Source organism: Toxorhynchites rutilus, chromosome 1 (assembly GCF_029784135.1).
Source record: "Toxorhynchites rutilus septentrionalis strain SRP chromosome 1, ASM2978413v1, whole genome shotgun sequence".
Lineage (NCBI taxonomy): Eukaryota > Metazoa > Arthropoda > Insecta > Diptera > Culicidae > Toxorhynchites > Toxorhynchites rutilus.
Genome location: NC_073744.1, coordinates 33,963,683 through 33,988,109, shown reverse-complemented (window position 1 = coordinate 33,988,109; position 24,427 = coordinate 33,963,683). Strand labels below are relative to the sequence as shown.

The following is a 24,427-nucleotide window of genomic DNA, read 5'->3' as shown; positions in this document are numbered from 1 at the left end:
ATTCGCTCCGTTGCTCTCTGAGAATGTGCGGTGGCTGGATGAGAATCTTCGACTTGGGCCAAATTGAACCCAGATCACGTATTTGAGATCGGAGAGGTTTGAGCTCTCTTGCGAGCGTGTGAGAGGCAGTGTAAAATTTTACATAGCGACAGCGGTATTCCGTCAAATGCGTGCGCGGATGAAAGTTGTGCTGCGCGAGAAAATCGCTACCCGAGGAAGGAAAATGAGCGGTTCAGTTAAGTCGGCGAATGAATAGTTAGGAGTTGCATTGGAATTATGTGCGTTCTCCTGGGCAGTCATATGCTGATGATACTGCCCGCACAGGGAGTGGCACATTAATGGGAACAGTTTGTGGAATGCGATGAGATTTTTATTTTTCTAATACACTTGTAACGTTATATATTAGCTGAACTAGCTGAACCGGCGAACTTCGTCCCACTCACAATTGATGTTTTCTTTTAAATAATTTCGAACACTCAAGTTCCCACAAAAATTATTTTTCTGTACGCGATCTATATTCGTGGTAAAAAATAATTTTTTGGCATATAAACCTGATGCAAACTAAGACGCATCAAACTTGATACTGACTATGTAAATGGGTTGCTCTGTTCTCAAGTTAAATCTTCCTCCAAGCTAATACATCGTAAAGGTTCTCAATAAACATTGTCTCAATATAAATTGACGCTGAAAATAATTTCTTGTATTTTCTGTCATACAAATGCAACACAAATTTCTGCACTACACGAGAATTAATCAAGCTAATGAAATCAAATTGGGCATATTGAGGTTATAGGGTGCAATAAATTAATCAAGCAAATGAAACCAAATTTGAATGTGCAGGTTTAAGGGTGCTATAAATGTTTCTACGGTGATTGGACACTCCACCCCCTCTCTAAGGGGGAGTTGCCATACAAATGAAACATAAATTTCTGCGTAACCCGAAAACTAATCAAGCACTTGGAGCCAAATTTGTTATGCGAAAGTTCTAGGGAACACGAAACGTTTCCATGGTGAAAAGACACTTCTCCCCTCTCTCTGCAGGGGGGGGGACTAATCAAGCAAACTGAACCAAATTTGGCATGTGGAGGTTTGAGGGGGCAAGAAACATTTCGCCTAAACACTATGCTCTTCACTCTCAATCAATTTTTTTTCAATTTTCTTTATGATTTGCATTTGAAATTTCCAAGGAGGATTTCATTCCACTTTTGAGCATTAATAATTTTATTCCGGTTCAATGTCTGAGAATTATATGTTTGTCACTTATTGATTGTGGCAGTCCTTTGTCCACCGGGGGTTATATCACAGATATAATCCACTTCTAGTTTTTCTCCAAATGAAAAATGTCTATAATCTGAAATATAACTTTTTACCCAGAACCTGGCTTTTTAAACAAAGTTTGGATCTAAGTATGAACTCTGAGTATTAAATATGTATATAAAATTTGGAATGTGAATTTCAATCTTTGAATTGTTATTTTTGATCTGAAAACCTAGATATTTAAGCTGAAAACAGAAAAATGACCCTTCAATCTGAGGTTGAAGTCCCAACATGAAATCTGAATCTGCAATATGAATCTAGGATGTGAAGATGATTTGAATTAGTAGTCTGAATCTGGGAGCTGAATCTGGAATCTGAATCTGAAATCCGAATCTGGAATCTGAATCTGGGATCTCAATTAGGAATCTGAATCTGGAATCTGAATCTCGAATCATCTGAATCTGGAATCTGAAGATAATCTGTATTTGGAGTCTGAATCTGAGAGCTGAATCTGGAATCTGAATCTGGAATTTGAATCTGGAATTTGAATCTGGAATTTGAATCTGGAATCTGAATCTAGAATCTGAATTTGGAATCTGAGTCTGGAATTTGAATCTGAAATCTGAATCTAGAATCTGAATATAGAATCTGAATTATAAATCTGGATCTGGAGTTTGAATCTGTAATCTGAATCTAGAATCTGAATCTGGAATTCAAATCTAAAATATGATTTGAATTGTTGTTCTTGACCTGCTTGGAAACCTAGATATTGAAGATGAAATCATAAAAATGCCCCTTCAATATGAGGTTGTAGAATCAACTTGGAATCTGAATCTCGAATCATCTGAATCTGGGATCTGAAGATAATCTGAATTTGGAGTCTGATTCTGGAATCTGAATCTGGAATCTGAATCTGGAATCTGAATCTGAATCTGGAATCTGAATCTGGAATCTGAATCTGGAATCTGAATCTGGAATCTGAATCTGGAATCTGAATCTGGAATCTGAATCTGAATCTGGAATCTGAATCTGGAATCTGAATCTGTATTCTGTATCTGGGATCTGTATCAAAAAAATGAATTAGGAATCTGAATCTGGAATCAGAATTTGGAATCTGAATCTGTATTCTGTATCTGGGATCTGTATCATGAAAATGAACTAGGAATCTGAATCTGGAATCAGAATTTGGACCTGGTATCAGAATCTGGAATCTAAATCTGCAATCTGAATCTGGAGTCCGAATCTGGAATCTGAAACTGGAATTTATTAATCCGTCATCAGTATCAGTGATATACTGATATTGTTTACCCATTATAGATTCATTGTTCAAAATGCAAGACTAAGCTATCTGATCTAATGCGAACAGTCTGCGCATTGGAATAAACTAGTTCAGCCCGCCTTCTGGAACTGATTGTGGTGGTTTCACATTATTACTAATAATATTTAGTTCGGTTTTTTCATTCACTGTGTTTGAAATACTGATTTTTTTTCGATCACCAAGCAGAATCTTGGAAATGCTCCAAAAGACGGGCATTTTAAAATCTATGCAAAAAATTTAAATAATTTTTTATTCGTCAAAGCAATAAATTAACCTTAAACAGAATTTATTTCCGTTTTCATAACTGCCTTTTGATCAAAAAGGAAGAGATCTTTATATGTAAAGGTCCAACAGGAATGTTCCAGGATTAAAATGAGAGCTGAGATGAGGTTTATTGGATTTGCTATTGACTTGGTAAGCAATAAAAGTGCTATTCCACAAATAATTTAATAAACAGAAAGAGATAGAATTTTTTTCCCGATATTTTTGTCTTCTGCGTTTAAACTTTAAACACATTAAGATAAAACATCCCAACTTGAACCGTCGATTTTTCACGAAGTTTAAACATTTCAAAAATCACTTCAAAATTTCGACTTCGAACTTTGTTCCTCTAACTTTTTTTTCAAGTGTATTTGATTGGAATAAAATCAGTCCACGATTTTATTGTCGAAAACTGAATAATTAATCGTGACATTGATATTTATGAGCACAGAGCATTAGTAGAAGAAGAGGAACTGAATTGATAATCCGCGTAACATACTCAGAACATCGATTGCTTCAATCTGTTACAGTTAAACGAATGTTAAATACTGAGTATAGGGTTTTGATTTAAAATTTATCGATTCCCCTCATCTATCTCTATATATTAGGCTGTCAAAAAAGTCCTGCGGTATTTTTTTTGAATTTTCATTTGTTCATAAAATTAGTTACAATCATCTGTTTTAAGTCAAATATGCGCCGTTTTGTTCGATGACTTGTTCCCAACGAGATGCCAACTTCATAATACCCCTGTTATAGAAGCTCGCTTCCTTATTGGCAAAAAACTCGGATAGCCAATTTTCACAGGCCTTTTTTGTGGCTAACTTCTGACTACCTAGCTCGTTCGCCATGGACAAAAACAGGTGGTAGTCACTTGGTGCAAGGTCCGGACTATACGGCGGATGCAAAAGAACCTCCCATCCGAGCTCCCGGAGCTTCTGGCGCGTCACCAAAGAAGTGTGTGGCCTGGCGTTGTCCTGATGGAAGACAATGCGACCTCTGTTTATAAAAGATGGCCTCTTCTTCATGAGTGCTACCTTCAAGCGGTCCAGTTGTTGGCAGTACAGGTCCGAATTGAGCGTTTGGCCATAGGGAAGCAGCTCATAATAGATTATTCCTTGACAATCCCACCAAACACACAACAGAACCTTCCTGGCCGTTAATGAGGGCTTGGCCACCGTCTGAGCCGCTTCAGCGGGCTTCGACCACGACCGTTTGCGCTTCACGTTGTCGTAAGTGACCCACTTTTCATCGCCAGTCACCATCCGCTTCAGAAACGGGTCGATTTTGTTGCGATTCAGCAGCGATTCACATGCGTCGATACGGTCAAAGATGTTTTTTTGCGTCAACGTGTGTGGCACCCATACATCGAGCTTCTTTGTGAATCCAAGCTTCTTCAAATGGTGAATAACGGTCTGATGACTTATCCCCAGCTCTTGGCCGATGCTACGGCTGCTACTGTGCCGGTCTTTCTCGGCTAATTCAGCGATTTTGTCGTAATTTTCGACGACAGGCCTTCCGGAGCGTGGCGCATCTTCGACGACCTCTACACCAGAACGAAAACGTTGAAACCATCGTTGTGCGGTGGAAATGGAAACTGTATCGGGTCCATAAACTGCACAAATTTTATTGGCAGCTTGAGATGCATTTTTGCCTTTGTCATAGTAGTACTGTAAAATATGTCGGCTTTTCTCTTTATTTTGCTCCATATTTGCGACATTATAACTCACGATCGACTTAACCAAACAAAACACTGTCCAGGACTATATTATAGCGCGCAAAAATACCTTTCCAACATGCTATAGTATGACTCGATACAATGAATACAACTAGAACTACGCGCTTACAACGACACCTCGCGGAAATACCGCAGGACTTTCTTGACAGCCTAATATATAAAAGTTTTCTGTTCGTTTGTGTGCGCGTTAAAAACTCGAAAAGTACGGAATCGACTGAGCTCAAACTATGATACAATATACAAAACAACCAAACACATCTAGGATTGTTGTTACACCATAAAAAAATGAAAAATTCAACTAAACCATGCAACCACCATGTGCCACAGCAAAGCGTGGCAGGGTACAGCTAGTATAAAATAAAATATATAAGGAGTTCAAAACAAGTGCCTCGTATAGGGGGTCTCCGTAGCCACATTGGTTGCGCGTTCGCACAGTAAACGATCGATCGTGAGTTCAAAACTCAGGGCCCTCATTGACCATCTTTGTGTTGTTAAATAATAACTACATCCACGCAACAATTATCTGCTATGGAGATCGATCCACGGTCGAAATAAGATCAATCCATCCATACAATTGCTCTGCTCTGCAATACACATCGGGCGGCTGTTCTATTAATAACTCAACAATGATCATATCAACTGTCTCCGCTGTCCGGTGGTCTAACTGGATAATGGAAGAACAGAAAGAATACTGTTACGTCTAAATGGCTACTGTGTAATGTGCTAATTATAGATATGATAACCATGGGACATGTACACGATTAAAATTCGGCTCTGTTTTAGCTGTAATTTATTTTAGGCTAATGAGCCTAAAATAAACAAATGGGGTAAAAAAGTGTCTCGTATAGTTCTTCATACGAATTTGGAATATTATAAAATATAGGAAGTCTGCACTTAAAGTTTGGAATCGGTATTACAACACGGATTTCTTCAGGAATTTGAATTTGGATTCTGAAACTGATGTCTGGGTAATAAATCTGTAGCTAGAATCTGAATTTAGATCAAAGATCTGAAAGAATTTTGAATCTTTGATTTGAAATCTGGAATCGGGGATTTGATTAATCAAAATATCTAGATAAAATCAAAATGAATCAATTATTTTTTTCAATTATCTGTATCTGTAGTATGAACATCTTCAATATCATATCACTCAACAACGGAAGAATCAGTTCGGGACAACACTATAATCGTTTCTCTTCTGTTTTGAAAATGCTCGATAAATAGTCCTCCAACATATAATCCTATAATCCTTTGCCATTATCACTGCTAATTCGCACATGGTATGATTCATCAGGTCGAAATCATTCTTCAGGCGTCCCAAACCAATCGCAAAGCCCTGTGCGCAGATAAACTTTCCTAACGATGTTTTCGATTTTCCCTTTCTGGTGACTCCAGAATCCCACGGAGTTGCTCCGGAGGGTATTGGTGTTTCTCCTGATAATTTGTTGCTCTCTGGCGGAGATTCGTCTTCCTCTCTCTCTCATCCGCTTTTTCTTCGATTTCTTTGGATTCGATTTGGTCAAAATAAAAGAAAAAAAATCTCACATAAAGCCGCACAAAAATCACTCCTCATGGAGTCGAAGTCACCGCCAAGCGACCAGGCGGCCTGTGCTTGGGTTGGGTAGGTTGGACATGTGGTGATAGCAGCGCGGCGGCAGCGGTAGTGATAGAAGAGACCTTCTTCTAGAGAGCGAGCGAACACTAACGGCCCGTCTGGAGTTGCGATGCGACTTGACTGCTGACGGTTCTTCTCGTATGCATACAGAGACCTCGCCGCCTTCAGTACACACAGATCTCATCCTCTGGTTGCTCTGGTGTTGCGTTTTTGGTAGTTGTTGCTGTTGCTGTTGATGCTTCTGCCCGATATGTATTAATAACATAATATACACATTCATTATTTAGTTGGACCATTTAGTTAATGGTCAGTCAGTCGTTCGTCGTCTGCCGAAAGGATCGCAACCCAGTTTAAGCCTAACGCGGCGCAGTGACCGAAACCGTTCCTTCCTTTCAGCGGAAGCGGGAGCAAGTGAGCTAGTTAGAATTAGCCGGATTTTGATGGTAGTTTCCCTCGGGAAATAAAGAAAAACCTGTTTGGAGTGCCATATATACACGGAATATCAAGTGCCTTTGAAGGATACCAGCAAGTGAGGATCAAGTGATTTTGGAGAAAAAAAAATTCTAGTGCGAAAAGTATACTGATTTCCAAGAAAAACAACGAATTTTGGTGTGGAACCTCACAAGCAGAAACGGAGAATAAATTGCTGTGTTATAATCGAAGTTTGGTTTCGTCGTAAATTGAAAATTACTATCATTTATGAGAAGAAGATCCCGAGCGGGCAAAAGTTTGAAGCGTTCGTGCAATTTTGTGGACGGATAGCTCTGTGTGTGGTGAAGTGCCTTAGGATCGATCCAATTTGTCGAACATCGACTCGGAAGGATATACCGCCCCGAGAGTGTTGTACTGGTGGGTTTGGCTGGTCTCTTAGAAGTTTAGACAATCGTTCCCGATTTCCAGCCTCGTCGACACCCCGCCTAGTGAGTGGACTGCTGCTGCTGCAGAAGATTAAGGTAGGTCTAAGAGTTGCAGCATTCGGTGGGGTTTTGTTTTCTGTTCTCTTTCTGTTCGCTTTGGCCTGAGCCGCGTGAAATTTATAGGCAAGCAATTAACATATTTTATTGCTCTTCGAGACGTTTTTGGCGCTGGCAGTAAATATGATTGATAGTGTTCTGGCTTTCTTCTTCGGTAAATCCGGATAAGATAGGTCTTGGAGTGGTGCAGTCGTTGAGATGCTCTCCGCTTGAGAACAGTTTGTACGTTGTATAACTGTTTTCACCGCTAATGGTTTGCCAGGGAATGTGACGTGCTTTAGAAAAATGTAATTTGTCTAGTTTTGTGTTGTGCTCTGTTTCAGATTTTTTTTTCAAAATAATTGAATAATTTGGAATTATTTCCAATTTATTGTTTAGAGAGTAAGATTGGGCGATCTTCATAAAATTTCACGATTCATTTATCAAATCGACGCAAGAAAATCGATCTTTGCCTAATCCATTTTTGAAAAATCAAAAGGCTTCTCTCAATAGCATTTTGTACTTCTGGCGATGAAGAGATCCTCTAATTTATTCCAAATTTTGATCCATCAGCTAAAACAAAACGGCTGAACGTATCAATATGAAACCTTCACAGTGCACAATGGTTCAGGAGATGCATTTAAGTGGAAATTAGCATTTAGAGCTCGACAGTTATTCTCTAGACAAAAACAGTCTTCGACAAAGTTGTTACACACGACAGAGCGTTCATTTTTATGTTATCAAAAATAGGGTGACCAAAATTGTCGATGACATAAAAAATCTAATTTTCTTATCTTTATAGATAGAGGCAAATATAGTACGAAAATGTTGTAGTCCTAGATATTTGAGATATCTTTGTAAAACAAAGTTTTTTTCAATCTCTTGAAGTAACCGATATAGCGCCTTTTTTCTAAGTTACGTTAGGGTTACCATGAAAAAAATGTTTTTTGCTCTAACTTTTCTATTTCAAATTCTACATACAAACTGTCTTCGGTAGACTTTTAGAACTTACTAATACAAACATTTTTCGATGCAGAACTTGTCAATATCCCAACTTCACCCAAAGTTATTGATATTTCTTCCCAAAAAACACGCTTTTTTCATTTGTTTGTCATTCTTTATGGGGCAAACATATAAAATGTTTGTTGGCGGAATTTGAAAGAGTATATTCAATCTATATAATATGTGGTTTTCAAAACTATGTTATTTTTAGTATTTGAGTAAATTGAAATTAAAATCATGAGTTTTTGGGAAAAAAAAACATCAATTACTTTGAGTAGGGCTAGGATATTGACAAGTTCTGCATCTCAAAATGTTGGTATTTATAAGATCTAAAAGTCGACGAAGACAGTTTTGATGTAGAATTTGAAATATAAAAGTTAAAGCAAAAAAAAAAACTTTTTCATGGTTACCCTAATGCAACTTAGATAGAAAGCGCCAAAAACAACTTTGTGGGAGATATTTGTTCTTCAGACAAAAAATGTCTTCGACAAAGTTGTTACATATGATAGAGCGCTCATTTTTATGTTATCAAAAATAGGGTGACTAAAATTTTCGATAAAATAAAAAAATCTAACTTTCTTATCTTTATAGATAGAGATAAACATAGTTCGACATTGTTGTAGTACCAGTTATTTCAGATATCTTTGTAGAACAATTTTTTTTCTATCTCTTGAAATAAGCTATTGTATGCATTGTATGCTCTATTGTATGCAACAACTTTGTCGAAGCCAGTTTTTGTCTAGAGAATAACTGTCGAGCTCTAAATGCTAATTTCCACTTAAATGCATCTCCTGGACCATTGTGCGGTGGTGATACATTGGGTTCACAGGATACAATGGGCAAAAAAAAATACTGCTAACATTAGAACTTACTGAACTCATATTTGCAAAATTACAGAAGATTTTCTAAAACAGTACATAAATCCTGTTTTTGGCCCTTTTTTAAAATTGATGCAAAGAAAGATAGAGATTTTTTTTCGTCAAAGTAACAAATTAATGTTGTGTAGAATTTATTGGAGTTTTCTGAACTATCATTCAGTTTGCGGTGCGATTATTGTTCATCAAAAACGCTAGGAGCAATTTTTCATTCAAACAGAAATATTTCTGTATGGGGAGGTCCTACAGGAACGTTCTAAGAACCAAATGGAAAATGGTTGATAAGGTTAATTGGGTTTGCAAAATATTTGAAAAAAAAAATAGAAAGAAATTACATTTTTCGTTCCTTTCCGATATTGTTGTCCAATACACCTACACATACCAAAATATAAATATGTAAATATAATTATGATATTTGAAAGCTTTAAAATTAGGTACATCCTATCTTTATGCGATAATGTTTCACGAAGTTACAGTATGTCAAATTTTACTTAACAATTTCGACTTCGCACTCCTCTATTTTGTTTGTCGAGTGTATATGACTCGATTATGTACCGTTAAAAATATTGTTTTAGATTTTGAACTCTTGAAAAAAGTTCTAAAAATTTAAATTCATTTTTGAAAATAACTTTTAAAAATTCCTAATAAAATAATATGAATAACCAATACCATAACCAATAAGTCATCTCTACATCGAAAGAATGGCACTTGTACAGGAAAAGAGTTTTTCTAATAACAACTTTTTCTTGTTTACTTTAGAAAATTACTACTAATGTTTTACTCGTACATATTTTGGTTTGAATTATCTCGGTGTATGTGCTTCGATTTTTTTTCTACTTGGAAACATATATAAAAAACATGTCAAACGCAAGAATTTACAGTCATGATGTTACGAGTGAAACATTACATATTTTTTCAGTAGTCTCCATGCAAAAATACCTTATATTCCAAAAATTATAAAACATAGAATGTTGATCTCTTCGACAAAAGTTCATATTTTAATAACATCTAATACTTTGTTGAATACACTATATCACTGTACTGATTTCAAACAAAATTAGAAATAGTTGTATTTTTTTTCCAAAGAAAACAGGAAAACAGAATTTATGGATGACTTGTTGGTTTTGGTATGGGCTATCCATTGATTTTTTTTGAGAATTTTATCTCGATATCAGTGATGCTATTTTTTTCTCTTTTTCTCTTTTTGAGATGAGTTTTCTTTTGCGGAAAAGTTGGATTTTCACTTTTGTTATTATTGATTGGTTTTTCATAGTTTTCTCGGTTAAAGATAGAGGGTGCTATATATTTTTTAATATTTTCTGGAAAGCTTTTTACATGATATATCCGAAAATCAGAGTTATTGTTATGTGTTATTTTTCATCTTTGAGTTATTATTTTTCAGATATTACATGTTTTAAGTCTTCTTTCAATATTCTAATGTGACTAGACTAGACCTATACGACTAGAATCTAATCCTCCCGCAAGTGTGATATTTTTTTCAATGAAGATTTGCTTATTGGCAATAATTTAATATGTCGATCATCTAAATCGGTTCAGTTGTTCAAATTTTATGAATTTTTGCAAAAATTGACTTTGGCCCTTTACAAAAGCAATCTGTTTTTTTTGTGATTTCAAGTAAGTTACTTTAATAACCAGTGTCTTTGCGATCAAAACGATTCACTGCAATTTGAGTTGGAGTTGAAGCTGTTTTGTTGCCATTTTAAAGGTAATCGATCTTCACAATCTTCACTTGATTCCAATTTTTTACCACTCAGGAAGTTTTCCAATGCGAGAAAAATGTTGTAATCGCTTGTGTCAGGTCTGGACATTAAAATCTCCCGATCATGTTCCCGGAGTTTCTGGAGAGTCATTACAGACGTGTGTGGCCTTGCGTTGTCCTGATGGAAGATAACATCTCTTCTGTTGACCAATTTTGACCATCTAAATTTTTGGAATTTCTATTCTTTCTGAAATCGTAACCATTGAAGAAAAATAACATAAAAGCAGGAATTGGGTTATATCTGTAAAATAACTGCAAGGTTAACGAAGGACTTGGTGATTATTTGTCCGAAGTTGAATCTGAATCAGGGGAATTCGAAAACGAGAGCGTTATGTTGGAGACACAAGGTTTTGATTCCTAATACCTCTTTGTCGACTGAATGACTGATTATCATTTCATTCGAAGAAAAAAATGTCTACGTGTTATATGCTTCGCAAGCAAACTATTGATAGAGTCGAATGAACTGAAGAAGTTCTAAGTATCTATATTTCAAGATAACAACAACAATAAATCTATCTACATATATATATATATATATATATATATATATATATATATATATATATATATATATATATATATATATATATATATATATATATATATATATATATATATATATAGAACCCTTCCCCTGTCTAAGGGGGGGGGGCGGTCAGCCATACAAATGAATCACAAATTTCTACATTACTCGTCACAAATTTCTACATTATGGTGGTTGAACACTCCACCACCCTCTCTTAGGGGGGGGGGGCTGCCATACAAATGAAACACAAATTTTTGCATTACTCGAGAATTAATCAAGCAAACGAAACCTAATTTGGCATGTGGAGGTTTTAGGGTACAATAAATGATTCTATGGTGATTAGATACTCCTCCCCCCTCTTAAAGGGGAGGCTGCTATACAAATGAAACGCAAACTTCTTCATTACTCGAGAATGAGTTAAGCAATTTAAACCAAATTTGGCATGTGAAAGTTTTAGGATGCAATAAATGTTTTAAGGGTGATGAAATACTTTTCCCCCTCTCTAAGGTGGGGGTGGGGGGTGGTGCTACCATACGAATGAAACACAAAATTCTGCATTACTCAAGAGTTAATCAAGCTAACGAAACCAAATTCGGCATGTGAAGGTTTCAGGGGACAATAAATGTTTTTATGATAGTTAGACACTCCACCCCCCTCTCTAATGGGTGGCTGCCATACAAATGAAACATAAATTTCTTCATTACTCGAGAATTAATCAAGCAAACGAAACCAAATTTTGGCATGTGAAAGTTTTAGGATGCAATAAATGTTTTTGCGGTGATTAGATACTCTTTCTAAGAGGGGGCTGTCATACAAATGAAACACAAATTCCTTCTCTTTAACTATTCACGAATCATTCTACAGTATCTGATGTTCAATTTTTGAGTAGAACTCGAATTTTGATAGAATACAAAAATTTATGTTTCCAGGTGAAATAAATGGGAGTGTGAGTGAGATCGACACACTGTCGGGTAAAACCGAAACCTTTAGAAAAAACGAATGTAAACTTGCTACAATAATTTCAAAGTATAAAAATGCTATCTTTAACTATTTGGACACATCAAGAGGGGAGATAGGAGATAGTTGCAAATTGTATGTAATTGGATTGCTCAGGTTTTGAATAGAAAGAATTACCAAATTCATATATTTCAACCGCAATTGAACTCCACAGCTCTCGCCGCTGATGCAGTCTTAGGTTTGCGGAACGAATGTTCGGATTCCGGTCTAGAAATCTCAGCCAGAACTTATGTTTAGGTCCCAGCTTGGGTGAGCTTCCACGGGAGATGTGCTGATGAGCGTTGAAGCTCTGCCTGAGTTTTTTGATGGGATACCCGATTCATGTCTTCCAAATATAACATGAGGTATCTACAGGCATCTACAAAAAGTAACGACGCATTTTTCCTGTCAGTGGGACACATGCCCTGGTGTCGGTTTCACCCTGACTGAAGGTGTCGGTGTTACCCCGAATAGACTCGAAATTGCAAAACAAAATTTTCGAGCATCGATACACAACAAAACCACCTACCGTCTTAGAAAATACGCTGAACAATGATCTAAGATGAATTAGGCTTCCAGAAGTAGCGAATTTTCCAAAATTTTCCCACAAAAACACTTAAATTCCAATACCGAAATTTTACACGGACCAACTCCTGTTTGCTGGCCGGTCCTATTTTGTTGTTTATTTTAACAGCAAAGCGAATTCTGCAGCTGTAGGGTGACTCGAAACGTGCGAAATGACAGGTGTGTACAGGTGACATCGGGGAATTTGTAAAAAATTGCTTCCAATTGGAAAAATCAGGGGGTGTCGATTTTACCCACAGTGTCGGTTTTTCCCTGATTTCCTCTACTAGACCGATTCAGATGATCGACATATCAAATAAGAGCCAATCACCTGTTTTTTTTTAAATACTACTCCTGCAGAAAATTCGAATTCTGTTCTCGTTATTATTGATTGTTTTCGTTTTTTGTTGTTTTCATAATCTCGGGACCAAGGGCGCTATATTTTATTATTTTTTCTGAAAAGCTGAGAATATTTCACATTTTTTACATTTGTTTCTAAGAAATTCCAGTGGGCTGTTTTTCCGATAGGGGGTGTTTCAAGCATTATGCCCTGTCAAATTTTGTACCAAATCGAAAATGGTTGATTATAATCTATTCGTTACTTGCCGTGAAATTGCTCATGTGCTGAAATATTCATGGACTTTGTTTGCATCAGTAGATCATCAGCTAGCCACAGGAAATCGGTTGACAGCGACGAGTCAGTCCCATTCTTCTTCCTGGTTTTGCCAATTAATCGCTCTAAACGACAAAAAAGACCCTGGAGTTATGTCATCATCCGCACTGGCAGAAGCAGCTACATCATGGTGCAACAATAACTGCGGAAACAACAACACGGCGGCAGCATACCATAGCCACTCCTAATATCGGCCGATTCGATCGGTAGACCAGCGTAAAGGAACGCCGGCAGAGTGGATGAGATGAATTTTAATACGCACACATGTTGTGTGTGAGCGCTGTGTTGTGTCGCTGTCTGGCTTAGAATCCAATTCTATCCCGACGAGACATCAGAGTGAAAGCCACTAACCGAAAGAACAGAGCACCACAAAAAAAAAAAAACTATGCAAATAAAACGTTGCAAAAAAAAAGTGACGCGACGTAATGCTTTAATAAACACACTCTGGTTGGTTTTAGCATAGTAGAGTGCCATAAGAGGAGCGCATGTTTTTTTTGGGGAGAAGGTAGGACGGAGGAGCGCGATGCGCATCACTAATGGTCTGGAAAGTGAAATTTGCGCTGAAATTTGTCGCTGCCCGCGACCTATCCCTATTATGTAGGGACCAAATTTCGCGAATGTGTCTTCCGCGCGAAAGGGAAACCTCACTTCGGGTGAGAATTTTAGGAATGACAACACTCGGTACCCTGCGTGGACAGTGAAATGACTTCATCTGCCGGTTCCCGACCAGAGTCGCTTTCTAGAGTTGATCGGCTAGAGCTGTTTGTTTATGTTAAATATATTCGTATAAACAGATCGTCAAGTGGTGATTGAACCGACATTTGTTTCAGTTGGATTAGGCCATATATTTCAATTCGTCCGAATATAGATGACACAAATAGAGCGCATATCATGCCACCATGGATCACAGCTTTCGATTATTCGCCGATGACGCCACCGCATTCCGGAAGACGACGGCATTGAGCCAGAAATTCCCCTATTCCAAACCGGTGATATCATATCAATCGACGGAACTTTTGTCGCTTCTTTTGCGGTTTCCTTGCGGTCAGAGCTCTATTCTTCGGGACAGAAAATTCGCAGATACCTTACACCACACATCAGGCAGGTTCCATTCTTCTGCACATCCAGGAAGCACGAGCAGACCGTTCGGAGCGGTGTACTCCCAGTGGTATTATCCGAAGAGAAACGGTTCGCACCATGCATGTATGTTTATAAATAAAGCTATTCATGTTTCACTTTACGAACGATCTGTATGCTGTTTTGCGCAATTCCCCCTCCTCTGGTGGAGTTCTCCCGGTTTGAGGCGCGACCTATCCAGGTCGGCAAACAGAGTGTATTTCACAAGCACTTTCTTCGGGTCTTGTGTATATCTGGCAATTAGAGTACTGCCAACGCCGGTAACAAGATCTTCGGGAAAATTTCTCCACCAGTTCATCTTTCAGGGTTGGATTTCCGAGATCATTGCCAATAGCTGGAGCCGCGCTTCTGCGGTTCCACCTCTGGACCGCTGGTTCGGCACACTGAAACGTTTCAATTAACACCTGCCGGTGCTTCACAGCGGCACCTCGTTCTACCCAATTCGCCTCCAAACAAGCGCGCGCGAATGGTTGTTTCGTATCGTAGTACTTTCCAAGCAGCACCCACACGTGTAAACAAGGATCCCATCAAAGGAAGATCTATTCGAACGCAATCGATTTTTTAAACCCGTTTGTTTACCGAATTGGTCTGAGAAGAACAGGTTCAAACACCAAAAAATATTCAACGACGTGTTGATTGTTTGCTGCCAACCGGCGGATGTTTCGTAATGGTCACACAAACAAGTGGTTTGGGAGATCGCTCAGGTAACCTGAGAGACTTTGTCAGCTGTCTGTGATCGAAAATTCTCCAAATGGCAAATCAATATTAGTTTGACAATGACAGGCATGCTGTGTCCATTGATATGCTAATGATCATCGTAGACACGCGCACCATGCGGAGAAGATTTATTTGTTGCTCCGAGGATGGTTTAGCTTAAAACAAATAGACCATATTTTGCTGTGACTGGGCGTTGCTCGTGGGAGTTCACCTGAGTAAGTGGTTCATGGCCGTATAAACTCAGCGAAAGTATTGGGTTGGCCGAAAAGTAATTTCCGGGTTTTCCATTGCAAAAAAATGTACATAGAATGATCGAATAAAGATGGGATGCATATCATTTTGAAGCTTAGAGTCTCATGTTTTAGAATATTTTACGAACACATTTTTATCTTGGTACTTTCTGACCCGGCAAACTTCGTCCCGCCCAAAATTTGTTTTTTGTTATCAATATTTTCAAACATTACCACCGTTAAAACATTTATTGCACCCTAAAACTTCCATTTGCCTAATTTGGTTTCATTTGCTTGACTAATTCTCGAGTGATGTAGGAATTAACCCCCCCCCCCCTTAGAGAGGGGGATGAAGTGTCTAACCACCGTAAAAACATTTATTGCACCCTCAAACTTCCATATGCTTAATTTCGTTTCATTTGCTAAATTAATTCTCGAGTAATGCAGAAATTTGTGTTTTATTTGTATGGCAGCCCCCCCCCCCCTTTAGAGAGGGGGGAGGGGTCACAAACTATCATGAAAACCTTCCCCGGCCCCAAAAACACCTACATACCAATTTTCATGTCGATCGGATCAGTAATTTCCGTGTCAATAAGAATCAGAAAGACAGAAAGTCAAACAGAAAGACAGACAGACAGAAACCCATTTTTGTATATATACTTTAGGGTGCCAATAGAAATGGTCATCTCGAATTTTAAAAAGTTACGATAAAAATTGTTCACCACCTCGAAAAAACAGCCTATGCAGAATTTCAACTCAATGGCTCAAATCGGTTAAAGTTTCAGTTGTTTGGAAATCGAAAAATTACCGAGGGGGGAGTAAATGAAATCGGGGGTTTCGTATTTTTTTTATGCCAAATATCTTAAAATTGCATTAAACGTCGAGATCTACTGTCACCTCGAATTTTTTTTTTGTCAAAATCTACAATCTGGGACTTTTTTTTTCGGAATACGAGATGAAAGGTATGGTTTTGGGTGCCAATAAAAATAGTTATCTTGATTTTTCATTCGGAACTTGCTGCGAAATGTTGATAATATACCTATATTTGCCCATTCGGACTTCATTTATTAGTGTCGCAGACGATAAAATTTGAGTTTTTTGAAAACCGAAAAATCACCGAAAATCAGAGTTTTCAAAAAATGTTTCGTTTTTGTTTTTGTTCTACAATGCTGGTCTCTTAATTTGTATGCAAACATAAATATTATCTATAAGATTAATCGACCTGTTCAAACCTTTGTAGGGGCATGAGGTGGGTCATCATCATCATCATCATCATTTGTGATGCTAAATGTCTTAAACTTGTCGAAATTTACTCTCATCGGTGTGTTATTTATGTTTGCACTTGATGATTTTTCCGTCTGAAAAGTCTGGAAAGTCTTCTCGGAAGAAGAACATTCTGTGCAAATGTGAAAAAAGCTTCACACATATTTTGTGTCTAGAATAGAAAAATATATATGGAAAATACAACAGATAAACTAATTTCAATCCGAACTTGCCAAGTGAGAAACCGTAAGATTGTCTTACAAAAGTATTGTTTCTTATCACAGTGGATATCGTTATGGAGTTCCTTATAGTCCGGGGAAGATGTAGGATGAATTGGGGTGATTTGGACCTTTATCTCGAAAAGGACGCCTCAACTTGAATTTTTTATAATGTCATCTTCTTTTATTGTTAAAATGTATGTTCTTAAAACAGTGTATGTATGTAAAACAGCTTTGGTAAAATTTTCCAGGAGGGGGAATCGGTAGCATGAACAGTACTTTGGTTGTAAGAAAATATGAGTTTTCGATTGTGGTTTTTAAAGTTTGTTCCGCTGATTAAACAAACTTTTCGTGTATTGTGCAGTAAAGTTCTGTTCGCCTACAGAATTATATTTTATTATATTTTATATATTTTGAAGCTTGGTATAATGACTTTATTGATTAAGGTAAAACAAGTGTATCTAAGTGTACAATGTGATTTTTTCACTTAGGCCGTATCAGTTTGGAAATATTAGGCGATCCAAATTGTCCCCATTTATCCTATTACCTAAATTCAATATAATTAATGTATGAGATACAAAAGTAATCATCGGAATAGATTCAAATCTATGCGCATAAAATGACAGTCTAGGATTAGAAATTATAATGCGTGTTGATAATGTTACATGGTTACACAGTAGCTATAGATGAATTTAAACGCATGGTAGTCTAGCCGCATATGAATATTGAACGAAGACTGAAAACTTGATTACCTTGAAAAAATAATAACTTAAAATCGAAAAAAAAAGATTTTTTGATGTGCTATGAAGAAAAGAAAAAAAAGAAAAAAAAAATTATTCCTTTATTTCGTTACGACGTAGTCCTACGTGAAGAAATCCTCGAAAATATTTTCAATCAATGGAAATTCATCCGCTCTAAAATTTGCGGTTCAGAATTTTGAATCTCATACCTGCGTTGATAGGAACCCCAGTGATGATTGAGGTGTAAATGTGGTAAACACCTCAAAATCCGAAACCGGGGTGGTAAAAGTTTATTTTCCATGAAAATTCGCGTTACCTCTCCTTCAGCTCTTGTATGCATACACACTGGCGGGCAACACGGGCATGAATTGCAACAAAGTGCATGCCACGGAGTGCATAACCCCCGCACGATATGATGCAAAAGGTTATAAAAATGACGATGGTGATGATCGGGCATGTTTTGCTTTCATCGTCCAGGTCCGCCCGGGTTTCGGGACACATGGCGAGCAATTGTTCTGTTCTGTCGTTGTCTCCTGGGTGAACCCAGGGGCATGGGAGGCGGGCAAAGTAATTTTGCAAAATCTGCACAAAACAACTCCGAGACCAGAGACTTTTTCGCGGTCCGTTGATGCTGAGTTTACCTTGGTAACATACGCGGTCTAAAGAACGAGGAACGTCTTTTGTTCTCGGCGGTTTTGTCCGCACCGGTTTTGACATAAGAGGGTTTGTGTTATGAAATGTAACAAATTTGCGTTTAGATTGATTGTGTGTGTGTGTGTGTATGTTTTGTGTTCAGATGGGAAATTAAAACCATATTTGGTGAATCATCCAATGTGAGCTACGAATAAGACGTGCTCATGACGAACGCCAGGTATCAACAGGCAAATCCTTTATTATAGTTGCCCTGCACTCTGGTTCACCCAAGCCAAGCTACCAGAACTCTGGTCTTGAAGGTGCATCCTCAATGAACCGTGAAGTATGCTCCTGCCGCTCAGCGCCGGGTTGGGTTGTTGTTCTTCTTGCCGTTGAATGGGGCATTGTTCGTGACATGGTTCTTAGCGGCAGCTAGAATGAAGATGGAAGCGCAACAGAGTGCACTACTGCTGCCACGAATGCCACGAGCTACAGCCAGGCACGCGAGCACAATCTCGGCAAGCCGAGAGCCTTATTCAGGACATAAATTGCCATCCTTCGGCTGATGGGCTGCGAGTGAGGAGTTGAGGTTGTTTTTATGAGGTGTCACGGGTAATTAAGGTGGCTGATAAATGGGTTTGTTTTTTGGCACTGGCGCCGGAGGAAGATAGCATGTATTAACATCAATTATCTAGGTGAAAGTTTGAACACTTTCATTTTATCCGATTATTGATAAAGTTGAGCTATTATGGCAACAAAATGGTTATATATCGGGTGCGCAACCTAATTTACCGTATGAAAGACACGTTCATTCATAATTATTATATTATTTAAAGCGTTGGCCATCGCCAGCCATTACTTTTTCCCATATTTCTGGCAATTCACGGATTCTGTTGCGAAGAAGTGTTCATCTTTTGAATCCAATAATGAATTCAGCAAATTACCCTGTAAACATATTCCACTCAAAGCGTTTTTGGTTTTTGAGATAAAAGAATTTTTGATCATTACACTTTCGGGTTTACGCATTCACCGCACTTACATTCCAATCGATTCATTGTAGATAAATTTTTTTATAGAGATTTATATACCTTAGTAAGTATAACATGTAAATATTTTTGAATGAATGAATACATGAAGAAGTTATTTTGACATATATTTTCATATTTAATTTTGTTGGTCTCCTCTGGGAGTTGGAGTTCATAGCCGTTTTTTGATATCTCATTTTTTCGATTTTTGATGAGATTCGAAGCAGCGATTTTTCATGAAAAATAACTCATTTTTAACAAAAATGACCGCCATTTTGGCAATTTTTCGAATTCTCAAAAACCCCTATGTAACGCTTTAGGTATTTTCCTAAAGTTTCAAAATATTCATCGGAATTTGTTCTGCGACACCCCGTTTCTCCAGAATCGATACCTCCAGCAAGGTACCTATTTTCAGACAGCATCTACTCATCCAGCTGTCAACAGCGTAATATTCATTCTTCGTGCACTCCAAAAATGGAATTTACATCTTCTAATGTACCTAAAACTTAAAGAATAAATTTTTTTTTACTAGATTATATACAGGATAAGATTATATACAGTGAAGGTACAATCGAAGACTGTATATAATCGAGTCCGCCCTGTATATAGAAACATTTTTCCCTAATTCCAAGGTTCATAAGTTAGGAAACCGATTACTCGTGGTCGACTCGAGTTTTTTAGGGTGACATGTTTTTTTCCAGGAAAGTATGGAATATAAGGAGATTGTAACAATGATCATATTCAATTCTTATGAAAATGTCTGAATCGTATAAGTTTCTCGGTAGTCTTTTATAATCAACGCTTTCAGTCAATTGTTAACATGTAGAGACTGGATTCTACTGTAACATGTCGTTTGAATTTGTTTAAACCGGAGAGTCCTTCGAAATAGGTTTTGAATTTGACAAAAAATAGACAATTATAGTTGTAGATGTTTAGTGAACATCATGTATGCTCTTGTGTTTGTGTAGTACTACTACATTGTAGTATTCCGGTAAACAATGAATCGTGAAACTTCTGTACATGTTAGGTTGCACATAAATTCGTATTAAATCACTATCGCATAAAATATCAATCCATGTATGCATCCTGTGTATCTAAAATCATATAAATTGCTAAAACACGATATTCTATATCATTGGTGGAAGATGTCGTATATCCGTGAACATCGTAATATGGCGATAGTGCATATCATAAAACCGATGTTTGTTATACTCAATTACGACTTATTCTGTCGTGATAAATTAAATCAGATTTTTCACGTTTTATGCGAATTTAGATATGCACGATAATGCTTTGATCGACATTGTACGCGATTGTGAATCGATCCCACTTTACACACGACTTACAATGCACCAAGTGATGTTTGCTGGTGAAGTATTTCTGGTTCCCGGTGAACGTTAAATCTTATAACTTAGCATATTCTACTCGTATATAAAGCTGGATCGGATCACATTCGTATAAAATGTGGATCAAGGTACAAACGGCGAAAAGTCGATTTTATTTATCACCACAGATTAGGTCGCAATTGGGTATAACATACATCGATTTTATGATATGCACTATCGTAAAATTGAACTAATTGACATTATAGAAGCATATCAGGCAGATGCAGTTCGAGAGTCACATAAACGTAAATTGAATCAATGTAGTACCGCGAAAAATCGTGTTACATGTGATGGAATATCATATTAGATCGCAATTGAAAACATATCACATCATATTATGCAGTTGACATATTTATGATGTTTATTTCAAGATGGAGCAATGATACAAGGTGCGGTTGTTCAATCACTAAGTTGGGTAGGGGAGCGGTATATGAAAACAGTACGAAAGGAACCGTTTACCTGAAGCATTAAAAAGAGAGAGGTTAAACACAAGCGTTCGAAGTTCTGCGTTCTCTCAATAAGTTCAGTGGTATTCAGCTGCTACTAGTACTAGAACTTTTGTTTAAAAACAAAACACAATAGAGTTTCAAGATGGTCGCAGAGTGATTTTGTTGAGTTCGTGTTATTGGGATTTCAATTCTATGTTGAAAACTGTTCGTGTTTTGATTTTGAATCACGAATAATATAAGGTTGGAGAAAAAGAAATCCATCATTTTCTCGATAGTTGGCTGTAATGATCGATATCTCACGTACTATCGATCCTACAGTTTCAAGTTTAGGCTCGTTGTAAAGGTGAAATAATTTCACACTAAAACAAATTCTTTTGCTGTTTTTTTTTGTTTGTTCCATTCAATTATGAGTTACAGGGTGTTGACAATGGAAGTCAACAAAAAGAAAAATCGGTACATTTTACACTTTTTCTTTAATAAAAAAAATGCATGCCACACCGCTGAAATTGTGAATTATGTTCATGGTGTCGATACTATAGCAGAAAAATAAGTGCAATATTTTTTTTTGTTTTAATTTTATTGAAATGTTTTTCAAATTTCTGAATTTATTTTAATTTTTTTTTGTTGTGGTGCAATACACTAAACTCAGATCTCTACTGTCAACAACTGAAACATTCAATCCCAGATTTAAAAAAAAACTAGGTTTCGCAAATTAAAGTTCAAGATTTTGATAATGAAGAAATACAATTGGCAGAAATTAAAAAAGTACATCCATTTTCCCATAGAAATTCTAAAGAAAATTCAGAACAATTATTGAAAAAGTTTTACTTCCCTATATAAAAAAAATATCAAAGAAATCCTCATAATTTTATACCTTTCAAAACACCAATTCCAAAACGACCAGGAGAAATTATACATATCGATATATTTATATATAACCAAGATAATTTATTCCTAACAACGATTAACAAATTTTCAAAATTTATAAAATATAGATTTATTGAATCCAAATCACTTTTAGATGTAGAAGAAGCTCTTTTTGACCTAATTCACGAATGGAATATTCCGAAAATTATAGTAATGGACAATGGAAGCTCCTTCAGTTCAAATGTAGTTGAATAACGTTTTAAAAATTTGGGAATAGAAGTTCATAAAACCCCAATTTACAGATCTGAGACTAACGGTCAGATAGAAAGAAGCCACTCTACTATTAGATACATAGCTAGATGTAAAAAAAAGGGAACCCCAGACATAAATACTTCACAATTGATTCGATCTACTGTTTATAAATATAATAACACTATACGTAGGTTTATCAAAAACACTCCTCATAATGTTCATATAGGTGAAACAAATCAAGGTTTAAGTATAGAAGAAAAAAACAGAAGAAAACCCCGAAGTCGGGAAAAAATAATAAATCTATATTCAAGAAAAAATGAAAAAAATGAAGATAATAATTATCCGGCATTTGTGCCAGGATCATATGCATTTGAAAAAACGAAAGAGATTTCCAAAAGGAAAAGCAGTTTAAAACGATACAAATCAAAGAAGATTTTGATACATACATTATCAATAGCAATGATAGAAAAATACATGAAATGAATTTGAAAAAAAAACTAATGATATATGTTAGCTTTTTATTTTCAGACTTATAATATGCTCTATGCTAATAATTCAAGCAGAAATCCAAATCCATGATTTAAATAGAAACCCGATTGCAAATATACCCTTAGGTAAAGTGAATATAAAAATAGGACATGTAAGAATTATAAAACCTATACTGCCATTCTACGCACAGTTGTCCCATGTTCCAAAATCAGCAACTGAGAAAACCCCAATCAAAGTTTTCTAGCATATTTGTCTACCAGAAGCTTTAAGCATTTCGGTTTAGCAATACACTGGATTTTTTTTATAAGCAGAGAACTATTGTTTTATGAAATGTTCTCATTTGAATCAATCAATCATGGTTACAGGCTTAAATATTCATGGTGGAACAGTTATGCTTAGAATATCAACTTGAACTTGATGTTGTTTTGAAATACTGGGAACAAATAATACGTTTTTTTTTGTGTTTTACCGAAAGATTATGCATAAAAACATCATTTTATGAAGAAGGGAGTGATCTGCAATACTTTGCAGAACATAAATCTCATTGCTATTAGGCATTCGCTAACTAGGTGTACACGTGTTCTGTTCGCTCTTCCAAACCAGAAATGAATACATTAGCCCTGCTGCAAGCGTGGCATAAAATTCGTGTAATTTTATTTGATATGGATCCACAAAAAATATATGGTGGGGCAGTTATGAATAGAATATCAACATGGGACATGGGACATGGGATTACCTTAGCATGGGTTCCCTCTCATTGCTCGATTCCGGGGAATGAGAAAGCGGACTCGCTAGCTAAGGTGGGCGCTTTAGAAGGCACACTTTTTGAAAGGCAAATTGCTTATAATGAATTTTTCCACATTCCTTGTCAGTATACGCTCGTAAGTTGGCAGCGCATGTGGAGTGGTGATGAGTTCGATCGTTGGTTACACACGATTATCCCTAAGGTCTCGACCAGTGCATGGTTCAAGGGATTGAATGTAGGTCGTGATTTCATTCGCGTGATATCTCGGCTTATGTCCAATCACTACAACCTAAACGCGCATCTCTATCGCATTGGGCTCGCAGCAAACAATCTTTGTGATTGTGGCGATGGCTACCACGACATCGAGCATGTTGTCTGGTCGTGTATCCGGTTCCATGCTGCTCGCTCTCAGCTCTCTAGAGCACTGAGAGCACAAGGCAGACAATCGGATATCCCCGTCCGGGATATCTTAGGTAGCCGGGATCCTGATCTTCTGCTTCATCTATACCTGTTCCTCAGAAACGCCGATGTCAACGTTTAATGATGTTTCCTTCGTTGTGTCCCCGTTTCATATCCCTCCTATCCGATCGATAAACTTTTACTTAGTCGCGGCAATACATACACACACTCTTTACAGATGCACGGGCCGAAGGTTGTGCAGTCCACTGATCATTCAACAAGAGCCAAAGGTTGTACCGCTCATGACAACTCTACACGAGCTG

The 24,427-nt window shown here is 37.1% G+C and overlaps 1 protein-coding gene across 5 annotated transcripts in view; it reads left to right on the top strand.

Moving 5' to 3' along the window:
- Nucleotides 1–6,346: 6,346 nt before the first annotated feature.
- LOC129763592 (papilin) overlaps nucleotides 6,347–24,427 on the top strand; it is a 243,194-nt gene continuing 225,113 nt past the window's right edge. For 2 of the 5 annotated variants that reach the window (XM_055762832.1, XM_055762834.1), the window contains exon 1: nucleotides 6,348–7,139. The gene's annotated coding sequence lies outside the window, so the exon portion shown is untranslated. Of the gene's footprint in view, nucleotides 7,140–24,427 lie in introns of all 5 variants that reach the window. The other 3 variants (XM_055762831.1, XM_055762830.1, XM_055762833.1) reach the window with 2 other exon arrangements.